Source organism: Macaca nemestrina, chromosome 12 (assembly GCF_043159975.1).
Source record: "Macaca nemestrina isolate mMacNem1 chromosome 12, mMacNem.hap1, whole genome shotgun sequence".
Taxonomy (NCBI): Eukaryota; Metazoa; Chordata; class Mammalia; order Primates; family Cercopithecidae; genus Macaca; species Macaca nemestrina.
Window position 1 is genome coordinate 111,458,029 of NC_092136.1, and position 20,125 is coordinate 111,478,153.

The 20,125-nt window shown below is 42.1% G+C and overlaps 1 protein-coding gene across 4 annotated transcripts in view; it reads right to left on the reverse strand.

Annotated features, from left to right (window-relative positions):
• LOC105493625 (BTG anti-proliferation factor 4) overlaps positions 1-20,125 on the reverse strand; it is a 113,195-nt gene that overhangs the window by 71,389 nt on the left and 21,681 nt on the right. The gene's annotated exons all lie outside the window — the stretch shown is intronic.

Sequence of the window (20,125 nt, forward strand, 5' to 3'; positions counted from 1 at the left end):
CGGTCCTGAAGGACTGATTCGCTGCTCTAAAATGCCCAAGGTTCCATTCTTGCTTTAGATAGCCTCGCTCTATCATCTGCCCTGTGTCCTGCACTGTGCCCCACAACTCTGGCCCTCATGACGCTGCAAGCTGCGCGTATAAGAATCCTATCTGCCAGTCAGCATCGCACCTCCTGCAACCATGGCAGCACCTTGCAGGGCAGGCAATCAATGTCTATTGAATGGATGAACAATGCATCTTTTCAGACTGATGTCAAACAGTTTGAGTATTTCAGCTTAAAAGTTTGTTTTTCACAGTCCCCCTGAGTGGAGGAGGTAACTGAGTCATTGTAATTGGAATGCCTCCCAAGAAGGAAGCATAGTAACAAGTAAACAGATGCTGGTGAATTGTGCTAACAACTTACTTTAATTATGTCACTCATGCTTGAACTGAGGACCCACTGTTAATCTGTAAAGGGAGTAAGGTTGTAATCAGAGCAGACCCTCAGCCTCTTCCTTTCCCTTTTTTCATTAATGTGTTGTCTCTTCTGGGACCTCCGGATCTCTTCTGTGTTTGTACACAGCCAGTCTTACCCCTCATTTTCGTTATTCACTGTCTTTTTTCCTCCTCAGGTTTACTAGCCTGAGTTTACCCAACTCCACTTCTATCTCTAATAATTGCACTTCACTTATGTAACAAACATTTGCTAAATGTTAAGGGTTTGCTATGTTCCGTTGAGCTTGATTCATTAAGCTAGTATCATATGGAAATTTAGTAAGTTTGTTTCATCGTTGCTATGATTTGAATGTTTTCCCCCTTCAAAACTCAGGTTGGCCAGGCATAGTGGCTCATGCCTGTAATCCCAGCACTTTGGGAGACTGAGGCAGGAGGATTGCTTGAGCCCAAGAGTTTGAGACCAGGCTGGGCAACATAGTGAGACCCTGTCTCTACAAAAAATAAGAAAATTAGCTGGGCGTGGTAGTGCATGCCTATAGTCCCACCTATGCAGGAGCTGAGGTGAAAGGATTACTTGCGCCCAGAGGTCAAGGTTACAGTGAGCTCTGATCATGCCACTGCGCTCCAGCTGGAGTGACAAGTGAGATCCTGTTTCAAAAACAAACCGACCAAGAAAAAAAGACAAAAAAACCTCATGTACAAACTTACTCCCCAGTGTGGCAGTATTGAGAGGTGGGGTCTTTAAGAGATGATTGGGTCATGAGGACTTTGCCTTCATGAATGCATCGAGCCATTCCTGGATTAATGAGTTTTCACAGGAGTAGGCCTTGCGGCTTGATAAGAAGAGGAACAGAGACCTGAGCCAGCACCCCCAGGCCCCTCACCATGTTATGCCCTGCACTGCCTCAGGACTCTAGAGAGTCCCCACCAGCAAGAAGACACTCCCACATGCAGCCCCTCAACCTTGGACTTCTCAGCCTCCAGAACTATGAGAAATAACATTTTGTTTCTTTATAAATTACCCAGTTTTAGGTACTCTGTTATAAGAAACAGGAAATGGACCAAGACAACCATTTAAAACCGTATTTCCCAACCTTTTTTTCTACTGTGACACACGACAGATAAAATGTATGTATCAGACAACCACTTGAGTCTCTTCACTCGACAGACATTTCTGTCTGTTTGTTTGTTTTTTGAGACAGAGTCTTGCCCTGTTCCCCAAGCTGGAGTGCAGGGTCATGCGATCTCGGCCCACTGCAGCCTCCACCTCCTGTATATGCTGCCTGAGCTCCGCCTCCTGTGAGATCAGGGGCGACATTAGATTCTCATAGGAGTGGGAACCCTATTGTGAACTGCGCATGCGAGGGATCTAGGTTGTGTGCTCCTTATGAGAATCTGACTAATGCCTGATGATCTGAGGTGGAACAGTTTCACTCTGAAATCCTCCACCCCCATGGAAAAACTGTCTTCCACGAAACCTGTCCCTGGTGCCAAAAAGGTTAGGGACTGTATTTTTGTTAGTTTGAAATTCTTTAAGGAACAGCATCTGCAAACACAGGTACTGGAATGGTTGGTAACGTATTACTTGCGGCACACCTTCCATCTAAGCTCAGCACACAGTTTGCCATGATGTTGGAGTTGAAAGCATCTAAAAGCCTCTCATCCAAGATAAAAATAAATCATTGGTAAATCTGTCAATCAATACCCAAGCCCTAGACTCAGGCTCAGATGCCAAACCCCATCTTTGTCATTTCCTTGCAGGCTACACCCCACAGAAGTGAATCCGGAGATTCCTTTCCTGCACAGTGTCCCATCCCTCCCCTGTGAGAACGCAAATAGGTTGTGTGATCTAAGGTGACTTCCAGCTCTAAAATTATTCAATATGATTCTTTTTCTAATTTGTTGAGCATGTTATACCCACATTACTTCTGAGCTGGTAGTAAGACACACCTAATAGTGGATAGCAAACTGAAGTCAGAGGTGTCAAATGAGGTCTAGAAAACTGCAAGCCCAGAGATGGAGAAGCAACAAAGCAATTTATTCTGTACAGCCCCTTCCTTCTTTCTTCCAAAGAACAGTAAATGGTTACTAATGGCTAAAGAATTTTAAGTTATTCTTGAATCTTGAATTTGAACAGCAGAAAGAAATAGTGACTAGAATGAGTCTTCAGAGCCAGGACACCAGGAGAAACTGGTTTTTAAAACAGAATAATACTATGTACAGGCTGGGCACGGTGGCTTACGCCTGTAATCCCAGCACTTTGGGAGGCTAAGGCGGACAGATCACGAGGTCAGGAGATCGAGATCATCCTGGTCAATGTGGTGAAACCCTGTCTCTACTAAAGATCAAAAATTATCTGGGCATGGTGGCGTGCACCTGTAGTCCCAGCTACTCAGGAGCCTGAGGCAGGAGAATCACTTGAACCTAGGAGGGGGAGGTTGCAGTGAGCCGATCACGCCACTGCACTCCAGCCTGGGCGACAGAGTGAGACTCCGTCTCAAAATAAATAAATACATACATACATACACACACACACACACACACACAAAATAATACCATGTATAACAAGGATCACCAGCCACCAGGCCAATGATTGGGACCCGTCCCTGGCCTGTTAGGAACCGGGCTGCATATCAGGCAGTGAGTAAGCAATGCTGCCTGAGGTCCGCCTCCTGTGAGATCAGCGGCGACATTAGATTCTCATAGGAGTGGGAAACCTATTGTGAACTGTGCATGCGAGGGATCTAGGTTGTGTGCTCCTTATGAGAATCTGACTAATGCCTGATGATCTGAGGTGGAACAGTTTCACCCTGAAATCCTCCACCCCCATGGAAAAACTGTCTTCCATGAAACCTGTCCCTGGTGCCAAAAAGCTTAGGGACTGCTGATGTATAAGGTTTTAGCAACATTTATATCCCTTCAGGGGATCAAAGTTTGTGCTGCTCTCTTCTCTTTTCATCTGCCCTGTGTTTGGCTTAAAGTAGGATCAAGGCCAGACATGGTGGCTCACGCCTGTAATTCCAGCACTTTGGGAGGCCAAGGCAGGCAGATCACCTGAGGTCAGGAGTTCGAGACCAGCCTGGTCAACATGGTGAAACCCCGTCTCTACCAAAAATACAAAAATCATCTGGGCACAGTGGCTCATGCCTGTAATCCCAGCTACTTGGGAGGCTGAGGCAGGAGAATCGCTTGAACCAGGGAGGCAGGGGTTGCAGTGAGCCAAGATCGCGCCACTACACTCCAGCCTGGGGGACGGAGCGAGACTCCATCTCAAAAAAATAAAAATAAAAATAAAGTAGGATCAAGCAGAATTCACCATTGCTTGACAGCATTGGTGTATTAGGGAAAAGGTCTGTCAGCATTTTTGCGTGATGCAATTTTACCAGGAAGTTTGAGGCTGCTTTATTTTTACCACCAGGTGGCAGTATTAGGCTGTCATAGAAACTTTACCTAATGACCAATTTCTGGCAAGCAACTGCAAAGAGAAGGGGAGGTAAGGATATATAGAGAAATAAGAAAATACAATGCAGGTTAAAAATCCTGGGTTCTGGAATCAGGTTGTTGAGTTTCTAAGACCTATTACTGCTACTTACTGGCTGTGCAATCTTGAACAAACTACTTCATTATTTAACCTCGGTTTCCTCATCTCTAACATGATAACATTACCTACCTGGAAATGTTGCTATAATAAAAGTCACAAAATATGCATAAGGCGCCTGATGCATTTTGTGGGTTGAGTTTTGTCCATCACCACCATCCCCCTCAGAAAAAGTATTGAACTCCTAACCCCAAATCCCTCAAAATGTGACCTTTTTTGGAAATAGGGTCATTTTGGATATACTTACTTAAGATGAAGTCATTAGCACGGAACCCTGTTCCAATGACTGATGTCCTCAAAAAAAGAGGAAATTTGGACACAGAGACATATACGGGGGAGCGCCACATGAAGACGAAGGCAGAGATCATGGTGATGCTTCTACAAGCCAAAGAATGCCAAAGATTGTTGGCAAACCACCAGAAACTAGGCAAGAGGTGCACAACGCATTTTCTCTTATCACCCTCAGAAGGAACCGACCCTGCTGACATCTTGATCTTGGACTTGTAGCCTCTAGAATGATGAGAAAACATTTCTGTTGTTTAAGCCACCCAGTTTCTGGTACTTTGTTATGGCAGCCCAAGCTAACTAATAAAGCAGGTAAGCCCTCATTAAATATTAGCTAGTATTAGTCCTGCAGTCTTTTAATCTAATTGTACTGAGACAACAATACTGTTTTTACTGTAAATTCAAGCTCACTTTCCAGCTATCAGGGGTTTATATATTATTTGCCCTCCCCCATATAAATCATGCCTTTCTGTGGAGTGACAGACAGCAAAACTAGGGCAGACATGAAAGTCACAGGGAGGGGGACTTCCATGACACGCAGGAGGATGCCTGCTTACAACAAACACTGTAAGGCCTTCACCCCTCCAGAGGCTCATGGACAGACCACATGAGCCCTTGGGAGAGGGGAAGAGTCCAAGCCCCCAGGTGCGAGTTTTCGCTGATCAGTGTGCTATACGGAGTGATATAGGTGTCAGCTCTTATTGCCAGAGGGCTCTTATTCCACCTACTGGTGGAAAACAGGTTGGATGTCATAATCTTTAAGACCCCTTCATCTGATTTCAATGCACACATTTCAGCCACTTTCCTTTGAACGTATAGAAGCTGGGAAAAGTAAGTGGGCAGAGCAGGTTGGTGGTAGTTTGTTTCTTTTTCTTTGGTGGGATCTGGAATCCTTTACAGCTAGTTTTACTAAAGACTGAGATCAGCTAGGTAGGATTAAGGCTGAGGAACTGCCCCTAACCGCCCACCCCATGCCACACACCTCCTCACTATTTCATCACCCCCCCTCCAGCCCCCAAGGCAATGAATAAGAGTGTTGAATAAATTGAGCTGGAATAGGCAGCTCTGAAAGTTACCACATTTGGCAGACAATTCATCCCAAATCTTCCCTTCCTCAGGCTCAAACAGAGACTCAACCTTGTTGGGTAGGTTGGGTGCTGTCCACAGTTAGGGGGATTTGGAGCTGATTCTATTGTGTGTATGATAGAGAAGACAGGAGGGAACACAGTTGGCCCTTCGCATTCCCAGGTTCTGCATCCAAGGATTCAACCAACCATGGATGGAAAATATTCGGAAAATACAAAGCAAAATGAACTCTAACAAAAAGAAAAAATTTAAAAAAGAAAGATAGAAAATATTTGAAAAAATTCCAGAAAAGGTTATGTTGTTGCTGGAGTTCAGCCTAGATGGTTACATTTGTACTGAACATATACAGGCTGTTTTTTTTCTTGTCATTATTCCCTAAGCAATACAGTATAACAATTGTTTATGTGGCATTTTCATCGTATAGGGTATTTTAAGTAATCTGAAGATGATTTAAAGTATACTGCATGTAGTGGCTCAGCCTGTAATCTTAGCACTTTGGGAGGGCAAAGCAGGAGGATCACTTGGGCCCAGGAGTTCCAGACCAGCCTGGGCAACATAGGGAGACATCGTCTCTACAAAAAAAAAATAAATAAATAAATAAATTTTAAAAAAGCCAGGAGTTGTGGTGCACACCTGTGGTCCCAGTTACTAGAGAGGTTGAGGTGGGAGGATAAGTTGAGCCCGGGAGATCGAGACCGCAGTAAGCTACGATTGCACCACTGCACTCCAGACTGGGTGACAGAGCAAGACCTTAGCTTGAAAAATAAATAAATAAAATAAAATATACGGCAAGATGTGCTTAGGTTGTAGGCAAATATTACACCATTTTATAACAGGGATGTGAGCATCTGTGGATTTGGTATCCACCGGGGCCCTGGAACCAATATCCTGCAGATACTCACGGACAATTGTATTGCCTGCCAACGTGTCCCCAAAAGTCCCACACCCAGGTTGATGCCACAAATTGCCTCTAGGGCAGACCCCCACTCTCAGGATGGATTGGAATTTTAACTAAAAGGAATTCTAGATATGGTGCTCTTATTTGGATCCTGATTTGAACACGCTAATCAGAAAGAAACATCTTGAGATAATTGGAAAAATTTGAACATAAACTATTAGAGAAAATGAAAGATTTATTTTTGTTTTCATTAGGAGTGATGATGGCATAGTGGTTTTATAAAATATAAAAGGCCTTATTGGTTAAATATGACAGTAAAATGATCCCATTTCAGCCGGGCATGGTGGCTCACACTTGTAATCCTAGCACTTTGGGAGGCTGAGGAAGGCGGATCACGAGGTCACTAGTTCAAGACGAGCCTGGCCAACATGGTAAAACCTTGTCTGTACTAAAAATACAAAAATTAGCTGGGCATGGTAGTGTGCACCTGTGATCCAGCTACTCTGGAGGCTGAGGCAGGAGAATTGCTTGAACCTGGGAGGCAGAGGTTGCAGTTAGCAGAGATTGCACCACTTCACTCTAGCCTGAGCAACAGAGCAAGACTCCATCTTGGGAAAAAAAATGACCCACTTTCTTGGGCCTGTTTTAAAATATGCTATTAGGTTGGTGCAAAAGTAACTGTGGTCTCTGCCATTACTTTCTCTTTTTTTGAAATGGAGTCTCACCCTGTTGCCCAGGCTGGAGTGCAGTGGTTCAATCTGGGCTCACTGCAGCCTCCACCTCCCGGGTTCAAGTGATTCTCCTGCCTCAGCCCCACAAGTAGCTGGGATTACAGGTACATGGCACCACGCCTCGCTAATTTTTTTTTTTTTTTTGTATGTTTACTAGAGACAGAGTTTCACCATGTTGGCCAGGCTGGTCTTGAACTCTTAACCTCAGGTGATCTGCCCACCTTGGCTTCCCAAAGTGCTGGGTTTTCAGGGGTGGGCCACCGGGCCCAGCCTGTCATTACTTTCAGTGGCAAAAAGTGTGATTACCTATAGCAAGAAAAAAGGTAGAAATCAATGAAACAAGATCAGCAAACTCATCTTGTTTTTTAGATAAGTGAGAGGCGCATGGTGGTTCGTTATATTATTTTCTCTCAACATACATTTTTATGTTTGTGTGAAAGTTTCCATTAGAAATGTTTTAAAATAAAAAGAATGGGAAGGGGGAAAGAATCACAGATCTTTCTCCTGCTGAGGGAAGTTCTTCTATTGGGGTGTGAAGGAGAAATTCCACTGAGTTTTGGGCTGGGCACGGTGGCTCACGCCTGTAATCCCAGCACTTTGGGAGGCTGAGGCGGGCAGATCATGAGGTCAGGAGATCGAGACCATCCTCGCTAACGTGGTGAAGCCCCATCTCTACTAAAAATACAAAAATTAGCCAGGGGTGGTGGCACGCACCTGTAGTCCCAGCTACTTGGGAGGCTGAGGCAGGAGAATCACTTGAACCCAGGAAGCAGAGGTTGCAATCAATGAGCTGAGATTATGCCATTGCACTCCAGCCTGGGCGACAGAGCAAGACTCTGTCTCAAAAAAAAAAAAAAAAAAAGAAATTCCACTGAGTTTCTCCTCACAGAAAACAATAAAGTGGCATGGAGAGAACACTACTAGAACTAGTTTATCATACATGTATCCAACTTCTACTGTCTCCCAGGGCCTGGGATATGATAAACAAGAAGAAATATTAATTCACTGAACACCCATTCCGTGCCAAGTACTTTCACAAACATCGTCTTTGTTAATCCTCGTAACAATATTGCTCAGGTAGATGTGATTTGTATGAATGAGACAGAAAGACCACCCAACCAGTAAGGGGCAGAGTAAAGAGGCCTTTGGGTTTTGTTGCACATTCCACAAATCATTCCACAAATAGCCAAGCTCTGTATCCCACGGTGGAGGCAAACAGGGATGTAATTGTTTTTTTAATTTGTATTATTTTTTCTATTTATAAAAGCACATGTGGAAATTACTTGCGTTTTTTCACATAAGCCCTCCATTTTTCCACTGACATACGTGTCTTAAGTACCTTCTGTGTTTCCAACACTGTGGACACAAAGATAAATAAGGCCCTCCCCTCAAGCTATTTACAATTCAACTGGGGAAGCAGAGCTGGACATAAATGTCACTGTGCGTTACTTGACATCACAGAGGCAACTAGCACGCACAAGGAGGAACCTGATGTCCAACCTCCTCCACTTTGCCCGGCCAAGAGCTTTTTGAAAGTCCAGCAGCCCATGGAAGGTTCCCCAAGCCCCTGGACAAAACTTGCCCATTCTTGTTTTCTCCCACAGCCTGCAGCATACACTTTACCATGGGATCCTTCACAGTCGAACGTACCTTAGAATTCACTTCTTTTCTCTGGGCCACCCAATTGCAGGAACCACCTCCTATTCATTGTTGTGACCCCCAGCTCCTAGGGCAGTGGCTTGCACTTAACTGGCAATCAATAATTGCATTAAATTGAGACAAAAACCTTTCCTGGCAAGTGCCACCAGCGTTAATTTTCCACCCTCCTAACTGCATTACGATGTGTCTTTTCCTTATTTTACTACTAGAAATATTCAGTCTAGAATCTCTTCACAGAAATCAGTGCTTTTTAAAAGTGTCTACAAAATAATCAGACATAAAGGAAAATGCAAAGATTGAGTCACTTTCTATCAAATATTGTTTATTTCATGAAGTCTAATACAGAGAGATCCAACATAAATATTTACATTCTACGAAGTTGCTCTGCTCTAGAAAACAACTAGCCAGCCCATGTTTTTGAAAGACTGTTCTGTTCTATTTTGTTTTCAAGAAAGAAACGGGTCTCCCTTTTGGAAGAGATCACGTTTTCCTACCCCTTTATTTTGAGAAAGGAGCTGGCTCCAAATGGCTTTTTCAGGGTCAGTGAGCGGTTGAACAACCAATAAGTTCTCAGCATCTTGGGATCAGCTCTTTTTTTCTACCAATCTGTCTTTTCTCTGTGTCCCCCCGAAGCTAACTTCAAACTTTCCTGCTTTTCTACTAAACACAATGGTGAATGTTTCCTATGTTGATAGATGCCCACAAAAACAACAAGTCCTTATCACCTCATGAGTTTTAAGAATCTGCTCTTGGATACAAGGATGTGTCATCTGTTATGTGCTGCCAAGGGAATGAGCAGGGAAATCAGGTGAAGGAGACAGCGTGAGACATGAAGCCAGCCCCACCTGCCCTGTGGATTCAGAGCAGTCACTTTAGTAATAGGCACAAGGTGGCCATTTGTAAGATTATAATGCATCTCCTAAATGGACAGATGTCCCAGCATCTTCCTGCTAATCTGAAACCATCAATGACTCCTTGCTGTCTACAGAATCCAGTTCAAACTCCTTAATTCAGCATCCAGTGGCCTCGATGATCTGGTCCAACTACCTAACCTTACTACCACTCCTGTAATGCCAGTCAAGACTCGTTGCTCTCCCACAAACTCAGCATGCATTTTCCCATTGCTGTCTCTGCTTGTCCTCTTTCCTCAACCTGGAGAGTCCTTTCCTCACTTCTTTATGTGACACATCCTACCCATCTGTGAAGACTCAATGAAGTGCCACATCCTCCTTAAAGCCTCTTTCCTCTTCCAAAGTCCTTTAGCTCTTGGCCTGTTTCTGCCTTTCTCGTGGTTCTCAGTATGTTTTGTGTATAGGAAGGGCATGAAACAACAGCAGAAAATACCCTAGGGCCTAGAAATAAAGGGGCCATATGAGAATTTAACCATGGAAGTCAATTTGTACATGGACAATGACTTGCAACTGAAAGAGTGTCTCCAAGACATCTGAGCATGACCCTCAGGTGAAGCCTGGCTTAGGTCTGTAGTTGCTGCAGAGTAAATGGTATTCATGTGTCTATTCAGTGAATCAACAAATATGTACTGAGTACCTGCTAAATGACAGTTACTGTGCTTGACCGTGGGGATGTGCAATGGTGAATAAGATACAACTTCTACCCTCTTGGCAGTTATATAGTAAAAAGCCAGATTAACATCAATGACTTACATGATGATAGGGCTCTCATAGGGATATGGGCAAGCCCAGGATGCAGACACTTCCTAGAGGAGGGGATGCCCAAGGTGAGAACATGGCACATATGCAGAATTTCAAACAGTTCCGCATGATTAAGCTGGGAGTGTTCGGTGGGTGAGTGGCAAAGGGTGAGGGGGGACAAGACTGAAGGGGCTACAAGGAGCTTCACAGTAAATGGATTCATAAGCCTTGCTGAGGAATTTGGACTTCAGCTCCGGGCTGATTATTCATCGCTTGCTATCTCTTACCAAATCCCTGCCCACATCCATTTTCTACCCTACTCTGACCTGCTCTGTGCCCTAGCAGGATGACCCCTGCAGACTGCATCACCCAGCGCCCTTGCCAGATGGTTTCTTGTATGATTTGGGCAAGAGAGGCTCCAGCAGGTCCGCTGTGGGCAGGAGTAGTGAAAGAAAGGTTATGGTATTGCTTCCGCTTTCCCTTCATATCAATAGCAGTAGTTCCACCCTCTGCAGTTCAATCTCCACCAGTTGGCCCTTTCTTCAGCTCTCACTATAATCCAGTAACTCCACTTTTTCTCCTTGTCCCCTTCTAGGGTGGTAACAGCTTCCTACTGCTGCTAACAAACTTATCCATAGTTTGCTTCCTTAATCCTATCCATATATCTGCAAGTGGTACTTTCATTAAAGTCTCTTCTAGGAACACTTTTACACTGTTGGTGGGACTGTACACTAGTTCAACCATCGTGGAAAACAGTGTGGCAATTCCTCAAGGATCTAGAACCAGAAATATCATTTGACCCAGCCATCCCATTACTGGGTGTATACCCAAAGGATTATAAATCATGCTGCTGTAAAGACACATGCACACGTATGTTTATTGCAGCACTATTCACAATGGCAAAGACTTGGAATCAACCCAAATGTCCATCAGTGACAGACTGGATTAAGAAAATGTAGCACATATACACCATGGAATACTATGCAGCCATAAAAAAGGATGAGTTCGTGTCCTTTGTAGGGACACAGATGCAGCTGGAAACCATCATTCTCAGCAAACTATCACAAGAACAGAAAACCAAACACCACATGTTCTCACTCATAGGTGGGAACTGAACGATGAGATCACTTGGACACAAGAAGGGGAACATCACACACCGGGGCCTATTGTGAGGGGGGGGGGGAGGGATAGCATTAGGAGATATACCTAATGTAAATGACGAGTTAATGGGTGCAGCACACCAACATGGCACATGTATACATATGTAACAAACCTGCACGTTGTGCACATGTACCCTAGAACTTAAAGTATAATAATAATAAAAAAAGAAAAAAAAAAAGAAAAAAAAGTCTCTTCTCTTCCTCTGAACCATCCAAGATGAATTCCGTTTTCTGACAAGAACCTAACTGATACAATCCTGAAAGTTATAAGGAGACATTCAAGTGTAGGGGGTCCAAAAAAACAAAACATATGGCAATCAATGTGTACCTCCAACACTACGTAAGGGACAAGGCCCTCAAATTTTAGCCAATCTATTCCCAGTGGTAGCACCCTGTGTATTGCAGAGATGCATGCATCAGCCATCACAGACCAGGAACCTCTGAATCACGCATCTAGCCCCCAATTCTGATGCAAGATTGCAAAGGCAATCTTATAAATAAGCTTCTTGCATAGATCTAACAACACAAAAGGAAATAGGACATAGGTGCTTTGGTCTGCATGATATTTATTTCATTATAGACACCACTGTGAGACCAGGCGCAGTGACTCACATCTGTAATCCCAGCACTTTCAGAGGCCAAGGCAGGTGGATCACCTGAGGTCAGGAGTTAGAGACCAGCCTGGCCAACATGGTGAAACCTGTCTGTACTAAAATACAAAAATTAGCTTGGCTTGGTAGTGGGCGCCTGTAATCCCAGCTACTTGGGAGGCTGAGGCAGAAGAATCACTTGAACCTGGAGGTAGTGAGCCGAGATCGCACTGCTGCACTCCAGCCTGGGCAACAAGAGCGAAACTCCATCTCAAAAAAAAAAAAAAACAAAAACAAACAAACAAAAAAAAACACCATGAGTTTGGTTCCTATAACTTTATCTCCAAAGTCCAGTCCATTCTAAGACTCTGCAAAGAAACTGGATCTTTAAATAAACTGGATACAGGTTATTTTCCATCCCAGGATCCCTGTGTGTGTCTGCTGCTCCCTTTCTTACAGTATACCTTCTGCCCCGTTCTGCTTTGTCTGAACTCGAATTCGTCCTTTACAACTCGACTTCAAGGTTATTTTCTCCATTAGGCCTTCTCTAACCCCTGTATTTATCTGTCTTAATTTCAAGGAGCAACATGAAGTCTGGAACTTTGTTCACCTCTGCATCCCCAGCACCTAATTCAATGCCTGGCCCACAATTTGTCTTCCTTATTGGGTTGAAAGTAAGTTGAAATCGCCATATTTGCCTGATTCATTTTTGTATCTTTCTAGAATGCCTAGAATAGTGCCTTGCACACAATAGGAGATCAATAAATATTTTTTAAATATGTAAATGACAAAATGTAACAAGTGTGTTCTTTCTTCCCTATACTTCAAGGGAACATACAGTAAATAATCATGATACCAGAGCTAAACAAATCCACGGGAACCTCCCAGGAAACCAAAACGTGCAAATGTGCCAGGAGGTTTTACAGAGTAAGTCCATATGGGATTTAAAAAAAAACAACACAAGTGCTGTAGGACTTTATTGTGAATTGGATCTGCCAATATCCATGCTGAAGAAGCCAACCCTGAAGCCAAATACCAGCATTTGTTTCCCAAACACTGATTAAAACAAATATTTTTCAGTTGCCATAGCTTTTGGATCTATTTTTGACATGTACGCTGAATGCAGCAAATAACATGGAAACTCTGGCTCCCTTCATTGCTGCTTGACATTGAGGACTCTAACCTCGCTAGTGAGGTCAGAAAACATCAGCTACACAACCACAAAAGATACCTTTCCTTGCTCCTAGGTTGCCAACTGCAGTACTATCTTTGGGATGGTTCGTCATGTCTACTAGTTGCACGTGCTTTAAAACTGAATACAGCCTCAATGCAGGCTTTAAGTTTGGAAACTAGTTAAAATTAGATTAAGTCTTGTGTCTTTATTGGAAAGCACTGACAATATCTCTTTGATACATAGTGTAGCCCCAATATACAACTTTAATTTTTTTATTGTGGAAATTTAAGAACATATACAAAATTATAGAGAAGATTAAAAGGATCTGAAGTACCTTTCACCCAGCTTTGATAACTATCACTTGTGAAAGGATAACTCAGACACAAAACTATTAAGAAAATAATTTTACTTTCACTATTCTGTAAGGCAGATCTTACTTCAGAACAACTGAGCTATCTAAACAAAGAACACAGCAGGTTTTTAGAGAAAAACACAAGAGGTTACTAAGTGTACAGTTAGTCTGTTCCTCACATGACTATCCTACCTGCAAGGGTTATCACCTATGTTGATATTAATATTGCAAAATCAGGAATTAAATTGGTTGTTTTTTGTTTTTTGTTTGTTTGTTTTTGAGATGGAGTCTTGCACTGTCGCCCAGGCTGGAGTGCAGTGGCGTGATCTCGGCTCACTGCAACCTCTGCCTCCTGGGTTCATGCCATTCAATCAGGAATCAAATTGTTTGCATTAGAGTATCAGCTTACAAAAAGGGCATGGTCTTCATTTAGAGAAAAGTGTTAGGGTGTTTCTGCCCATTTTAGTATTTTTAAGAATGTCAAGTGTTTGGGGTTTTGTGGAGGCAGGGATGGGTTTTTTGTTTTGTGTGACTGTGCTATATAATGTGCTAAGTCAAGATGGCAACAAGGCAAGATGTCATTTCTGCTTCCCTAGCCCCTCCTTCTGGGGCTGCCAGAAGTATAATTCTGACTACACGGGTTTGTTCAGAAATTTTCTGATCCATATTATTAATTTGATGGGTTTTTCTCTTTATTTTATACAGTTGCCACAAAAGGTGTTGATTAATACTAGGAGATTTTTTTGCTGTATGGTTTTAAAAAGTAAAGCCTTAAAATACCAAGGCTTGGAGAATTAACTTCTGTCTAGAGGCTTCATAAAGCCCCTAGTCAGATTTTGATCACATCAGTTTCACAGATGATTTTGAATTGCTGTTCTCAATCAGTTTGCCATTTGTAGGTATAGGAGAAAAAAGGCATCCCGTTTGCCTGTTTGCCTGGACCATGCTTTTCCTCAGGAACTACCTAACTAGGACGCCCTTCCTTCTCTGAGGTCCCCAAGTCTGTCAATGTTCCTGCTGTGTCAGCAAGTGGCGTTCTTTACTAACTGTAAGGCTGAGATTTCACTAGCCAGAGAGCAGGTACAAGGTAAGTTTCCTGGGAGGATGTTGTGGGCATCATTTCCACATATCAAGTACAGTCCTTGTTTCTTTTTTGCGGGGGGGGTTGGGGGAGGGATGGAGTTTTGCTCTTGTCGCCCAGGCTGAAGTGCAATGGCGCAATTTTGGCTCACTGCAACCTCTGCCTCCTGGGTTCAAGCCATTCTCCTGCCTCAGAATCCCAAGTAGCTGAAATTACAGGCATGTGCCACCACGCCCGGCTAATTTTTGTATTTTTAGTAGAGATGGGGTTGGTCTCAAACTCCTGACCTCAAGTGATCCACCCGCCTCAGTCTCCCAAAGTGCTGAGATTACAGGCGTGAGCCACTGCACCCGGCCCAATCCTTGTTTCTTAAAGTGAGCTTATCATGCCTAATTAAGTCAGACTTGTTTTAAAATGTGACATTTCTTGCATGGTAACTGCGAAAAATTTTCTTTATCTAACCATATCCCAAGACAGAGGTGTACTGACCCTATGTAAATAATGACATGGTCATAAAAAATAAAGTGAAGCAACAAATGGCACTTTAATAATAACCATTGTTACTGCAGTTTTACAGAAGCCAATCAATGTGTCACTCTTTTTCTCAAAATCATTTTTCTTAGATGTTTCTCTTTATTTATTCACGTATAATCTATACCCTAAGACATTTTCTAGATTTTTTTCTGAATTCTGAGACATCAGTTGTAATAAGATACCATTTAAAGAATGTTTTGTTCCACTTCGTACAGGGTTTGCTTATTACATCGAGAATTAGTGATAGATCAGGAAGAAAGAAAAGGAGTGTTGTTCTCATTTGCCAAACAGAATATAGGTTAGCCCCAAGTGAATTTTCATCTTAATTTCTTTCCATCTTGCATCATTAATTCGCGTTTCCTGATCTTGGTTTAAGTAACCCTACTATCACAAAGTCATCTGCTTTTAGACTAAATAAAAGGTCCTAGACATGCTCAGTCACACAGTCCAACCAGGGGCTTCTGGTGACATTGTCAGCTTATACTGGAAAGCCTGTGTCCATGAATCTGCTCCAGTTAGTGTCAATAGTTAATAGAACCTATTTGAGGCCACTGCTGGGATGTTATGATCCCTTTGATGTTTCTTCCAGAGACTCCATTATTGATTTATTGATTAATAGCAAGGGTGTTTAGATAATTGCAAAGGAAAAGAAGAAACTACCTATTGACGACAAGACTTGGTCAATGGCTTGGGTTAATTTACTATAATAATTAACAGTATCTACAATAAGAAAAATGAGACATAATGTACAAGTATTTTTAAAGGATTTAATCAACAATTTCTCTGAAAGTAGTAACATCCTATAGACAACAACGGCCTTGACAGATCTCCAGGACTTTTAAATTTATCCCAATGTGTATTTTTTGGTAACCAATTGATACAGGTATTTTAAAACAGAAAACGTTGAATAAATCTTGCCGACAGTTATTATGCCAATCTTCACACATTACCTTGAGTATGCTCTATCCGTCCTGAAAGATTGCAATTGCTGAAACTTGTTCATTTTAATATTAATAACATGCTTTGTATATAATTGACCTAATATTAATAACATGCTTTGTATATTTTTGTATATAATTGACCTAGGGAGGTTGGTTTTTTCAGCTGTTTCCATACAATGGGCTTGGCAAATGCTCTCACAAATACAGAGAATTCCAAGTATTTTCAATGACTTCCAGCACCCCTCCTTTTACAAAATGAGAAAATAAATCTTTGGTGTTGTCTAAGAAAGAAACCTCAAAGACAGTTTGGTTGTAAAAGATATCTTAACAGTTCTATTATTCAGAATATGAGAAAAGCCAATTTAAAAAGTTGTTGGCCAGGTGCAGTGGCTCATGCCTGTAATCCCAACACTTTGGGAGGCTGAGGCGGGCAGATCACGAGGTCAGGAGTTCGAGACCAGCCTGGCCAACAAGGCAAAACCCCGTCTCTACTAAAAATACAAAAATTAGCTGGGCGTGGTGGCGGGCGCCTGTAATCCCAGCTACTCAGGAGGCTGAAGCAGGAGAATCTCTTGAACATGGGAGGCAGAGGTGCAGTGAGCTGAAATCACGCCATTGCACTTCAGCCTGGGCAACAGGGCGAGACTCAATCTCGGGGACAAAAAAAAAAGTTGTCAAGGGAGACAAGATGGGAGTATAAATCATAAGTGCCTAAACATGGGAAATGGTTACAATCTTTGTTATGGTGAAAATACACACTAGTGCATAACAATATTAGGAATTGTAGTCTTTTCAGAAGTAGATTTTGTTTAAAAATTATTTCAGCGAATGATTTAAAAATCAGACAAAATGTTATCAGGCTCCAAATAAGTATATTTTAGTGACACCTGGAATCTCTGCTAGTTGCACACAGAATAACTTTTTGCTATTTCTAGTGGTATGGTTTGGCTCTATGTCTCCACCCAAATCTCATCTCAATTGTAATCCTCATGTGTTGAGGGAGGGACCTGCTGGGAGGTGACTGGATCACAGGGGCGGTTCCCCCATGCTGTTCTTGTGTTAGTGAGAGAGTTCTCACAAGAGCCGATAGTTTTATAAGTGTTTGGAAGTTCCCCCTTTGCAGCACTTCTCTCCCTCCTACCACATTGTGAAGAAGGTGCCTGCTTCCCCTTCACCTTCCGCCATGATTGTGAATTTCCTGAGGACTCTACGGCCATGTGCAACTGTTAGTCAATTAAACCTCTTTCCTTTATAAATTACCCAGTCTCAGGCATTTCCATTTCTTTTTCTTTCTTTTGTTTTTGTTTTGTTTTGTTTTGCTTTGTTTTGTTTTGCAAGACAGCTTTGTCACACAGGCTGGAGTACAGTGGCACAATCTCGGCTCACTGCAACCTCCACCTCCCGGGTTCAAGTGATTCTCCTGCTCAGCCTCCTGAGTAGCTGGGACTTCAGACGCATGCTACCATGCCTGGCTAATTTATGTATTTTTTGTAGAGATGGGGTTTCGCCGCGTGGCCCAGGCTGGTCTTGAACTCCTGAGCTCAGGTGATCCACCTGCCTTGGCCTCCCAAAGTGCCGGGATTACAGGTGTGAGCCACCATGCCCGGCCTCATAGGCATTTCTTTATAGCAGTGTGAAAATGGACGAATAGGCTTGTTAGTATTAACAAGTTGAGATCGTATCCTCAAAGCTCAATGTTCTTCTGAAATACTTGGCTTTCTCCTCTTTATCACTTAAAGTTCCCTTTGCTCAATAAATTTAATATTCCACTATTTAGGCATACAAAATGCATTTAAACATACAAAAATAAACATATATCCTTAAATGGCAAACATGAGGCTTTAAATTTTAACTTCAAAATATATTGATCTTACCAGAATATTACAAGGTAATGTTTATCTACATTAAGTTTAGCATCTTAGTAAAACTATAATGCTTCTCTTGAAAAATAAATGGGGCCAGGTGCAGTGGCTCACACCGGTAATCCCAGCACTTTGGGTAGGCCAAGATAAGCGGATGGCCTGAGTCCATGAGTTCGAGACTGGCCTGGGCAACATTGGCCCCATTTCTATAAAAAAAAAAAAAAAAAATTAAGAAAAATCAATAGACAAAGCATATCCATTATCTTGTGTATGCATCTATATCTCTTCGCAACAACTGTATAGCCTCAACCACTATGCATACTAGTTCCAGCTTTCAACTGAAATAATCAACATCTGCTCCCTCAAAGGCCCAGAGAAAATGAAGAGGTGAACAAATAAGAACAGTCTATTGTACACAAGTACCTTAGCAGAAAAGCAAGGCTCAGTGAAGGCCTCCTGAGTCCCACAGGCTCTATCACATATACATGTTACATTTTTCAAAATGGAAAGCATGAACATGTGAACTAACATACAACCCAATTTTTTTTGTTTTCTTACAGCACATGGCCAGTCTCATTCCATCCAAAACCCCACCTACTACCAACTCATCCCCAGGTTATTTTGAAGCAAATCCCACACATTATGTCATTTCATCTGTAAATATTTCAGTATGAATCTCTAAAAGATAAAGATTCTTTTTGTGATCTTTAAACATGATCATAACAATTATCTAATGCAAAAATTAATGCCTTAACATCATAAAATATTCAATCAGAGTTCACATTACCCTAATTCTGAGTACTTTCAACTTCATTATTTAAATCAGGATCCAAATATGGTACAATACATTGCAACTGAGCAATATGTATTTTAATTCTACTTTAATTTATAGGTTTCTCTTCCATCCCCTTTTTCCTCTTGCAACTTTTTGTTAAAGATATCAGGTCAATTGGCCTGAATTTGCTATGGTATCACTTAAAAGGTTCTTTATCCCTGTGTTTCCTGTAAATTGTTAGTTGAATCTAAAGGCTTAATCAGATTCAGGCTCAATCTTTTTTGTTTGTTTGTTTTGCAAGATGTGTAGAAAAGACTATAATCTTGTCCAAAAAGGGGTCTGGCCTTTGCCCTCTATTTGGGGGTGTAATTTCTAAACCCTTGGAGTTTCATGATAGGAGTGGTTTTGTTTGTGTGCAGGCCTTGGTTAAACTGGATAGTGTAATGATGTGATACAGAGTGGAAGGTTTGGGTCACACATACTCAGCAATCAGCTCTGGAGGGGCTGGAGATGGAGAAGTCATGTGGGCAGCCAACCAAATAAATATCTGGACAGGAAGGCTCAGGTGCTTGGCAATAATCTGTGCATATGGTCATACACTGATATTGGGAAAGTAATGGTGCATACAACTCCACAGGGAGAAGATAACTGGAACATCCATATATGGAACTTTTCTAGACTTTGCCTTACATGATTTTTTTCCTGGACTACCTTTAATCTGTATCCTTTAGTTGTGATAAACCATAACCATTAGGATAACAACTTTTAGTGACTTCAAGTCCTTCTAGCAAATTATCAAAATTGTGTGGTTTTGAGAATCCCCAAACTTGCAGTTGATGCCAGAAGTAAGAGCAGTCTTGTGAACTGCTCCCAACACTCCCCACAAGACCACTGCACTGTGGTAGTGTCTAGCAGGAGGTCCATGATATCCAATTGTTTCTTTTTCTGCTGTTGTTAGTCACTGATGATCACTGCTTCTTTGAAAGAGGTCATTACCTCTTTGAAGACTGCAAAATGGTGATATTCTACTTCTATCCTTTCTTTTTTATTAACTTGAGTCTTCCCTTTCATCAGTTGTTTGGTTATCTGATATAGGCAATATAGGAAAGACAGGAAAAAATGCTTATTTTATTTACCAGTTTTTAAAATTAAGAGGTAGTTCCTTGCATTCTTCAAAGTGACCAATGACTTCTTAAAAATCTCTATGTCATGAATTTAAGCATCAATCATTATAGATGTTCGTCTTTTAACACCTGTGGCCAAGGAGAGAGTATGTAAATTAACTCCTGTCCTTTTGACATGATCCTAGTA